Source organism: Muntiacus reevesi, chromosome X, assembly GCF_963930625.1.
Source record: "Muntiacus reevesi chromosome X, mMunRee1.1, whole genome shotgun sequence".
NCBI lineage: Eukaryota > Metazoa > Chordata > Mammalia > Artiodactyla > Cervidae > Muntiacus > Muntiacus reevesi.
In genome coordinates this window covers 40,859,028-40,861,341 of record NC_089271.1, presented here as the reverse complement: position 1 = coordinate 40,861,341, position 2,314 = coordinate 40,859,028, and the positions used below count along the sequence as shown (strand labels likewise).

General features: G+C 41.9%; 1 pseudogene; it reads left to right on the top strand.

Annotated features, from left to right (window-relative positions):
• The first annotated feature begins 1,279 nt into the window (after positions 1-1,279).
• LOC136154441 (endogenous retrovirus group PABLB member 1 Env polyprotein-like) lies at positions 1,280-2,083 on the top strand (annotated as a pseudogene).
• The last annotated feature ends 231 nt before the right edge of the window (positions 2,084-2,314 follow it).

Below are 2,314 nucleotides of genomic sequence, written 5' to 3'. Positions count from 1 at the left end.
GAGAATTTAAAGGAGCAGGGGCTATTAATTCCATGTAATAGTCCATGCGACACTCCTATTTTGGGTTTGAAAAAGTCAAATGATAAATGGAAACTAGTTCAAGATTTATGAATAATAAATGAGGCTGTGGTTCTTTTACTCATATGCCAAAAACAAAAGTATTTTCTTGCTTACAGATCTGGGAGGACACATACTGGATGGATTGAGGCCTTTCCCTACCATAGTGGACAGGCTAAGGAATTTATAAAAATTTTAACCCATGAAATTATTCCCAGGTTTGGGCTGCCGCAGAGCCCCAGAGCGACAATAGCTCTGCCTTTAAAGCTGCTATAACTCAAGGGATGTCAAAAGCTCTAGGAATAAATATCACTTACACTGTTCCTGGAGACCCCAATCTTCAGGGAAGATAGAAAAGGCTAAAGACATTATTAAGAGATATTTGCATAAATTAACTCAAGACTCAGGACGATTGGCTTAAAGTTCTACCCATAGCTTTAATGAGGGCTCGGATTGCCCCTAAAAGAGAAGGACTGTCCCCCTTTGAAAGTATCTATGGAAGACCGTTCTTATGCACAGACATTGTTATAGACCCTGAAGCCTTAGAGTTAACTAACTATGTGACTCAGATTTCAGCCTTTCAAGGACATTATGGAAACTCCAGGAGGTGACTCCTGACCCAGGCTCTGAGTCAAATAACTCAGTGTTTAACCAGGCATCGAGGTTCTGATAAAGACTTTGGGATCTGGAGGCCAATCTCAAGCCCCTCTGTGAAGGCCCTTACCAGGTTATTCTTCCTTCTCCCACAGCTGTCAAGGTACCAGGAATTGATTCCTGGGTGCACCACACTCGAGTTAAAAAGTAGCACCCTGACCAAAACTAAACAATGTAGTTTTATGTCTTTATCCTCTATGCTTTCACCTTTACTTTTCAGATGGGCCTGATAATCTATGTGGGCCTACTTCTGCTGACTCCAAAAGTCCTGAGTCTGCCATTTGACCCTCGAGACAATGCCTTCCGGACCTGGGCTCTTTCTTACACTGCATCCCACAATCGGGTCTGCAGAGCACATCAGTTAAAGGTTTCCCATGGTGGGTTTATCCATTTCAAGGAAAAGACTTTCTTCAACTCTATGAATATCTTCACCAGCAACAATCACGTGTGATGACTCTCTTTTATCTGATGATATTTGGCAATCCTAAAATGAACTGGTGTAACATTTTGTACCTTAACTATGGACATAATATGACTTTCAACTTTGATTATACATTATCTTGGTTTAATGACTATTTTGCTGCTTATAAGAAGTTTAGGTCCCCCCTTTGCCTGGCCAGGCACTCATTGGGACTGAACCCTCAGTCATGCTGGTTTGCTCCAAATGGGACCTACTGGATATGTGGCTCTTACATATGGGCATGGCTTCCCCCTGGTTGGATACGGAGATGCACCCTAGGTTTACCTTTTCCTCATGGCTTCATATTTTCAGAGCTTCCAGAGAAACCTGCTAATCTGCCACACCTTAAAACTCACTGGGCAAGGTCTGCATTTCACTGTTATGATTATCTGGCTGCAGTATTCATTCCCTCTCTGGGAACTACAGATGTTATGCTACGAGTTGATGCTCTGACTAACTTTACTCAACAGGCTTTACAAGATTCTCAAAAAGTTATTTCAGCCCTTAATGCTGAACAAATACAAATTAGAAAGGTGGTTTTACAAAAAAGATTGGCCTTAGATATACTAACGGGCATACAAGGAGGGCCTTGTGCTATTATTCATACCCAGTGTCACTCACTTTACTAAACACATGAACAAGATGATTCAGGCTATGGATCCTCCTGAAGCCTCAGTCACCTCACTTTGGGAAATGTTAACTAACTCCCCGTGATGGAAACCTATCTTAATTGTAATAAATCTAATTGCTCTGTTTTTACTATTTGCTCCCTGCATCTGTAACCATGTAACCGGGTTTGTTTCTAACCATTTGAAAGCTTTTAAGTTACAAATAGTTGTCCAGGCTCCTAAGAGTCCCACAGACTCCTCCAACTATTATTTGGGGCCCCTGGATCAGAGACCCTCAATATGAGGGTTAGGAGAATATGTTGCCTCAATAATTTAGGGATGACGTCATTCAACAGCAGGAAGTAGTTATGGAATGAAAATGACGCCCCTTTCCCTTGGCAACATAATTCTCCTAAAAGAAAAGGGGGGAATGAAAGAGTCAGTTCCTAGGCAGGTTGATAAGAAATCCAGAGGTCCCCAAGGAGGGAGGGGTCTGGAATTCTCAAGGAGGAGGAAAGGACAAACGTTTTGTTTA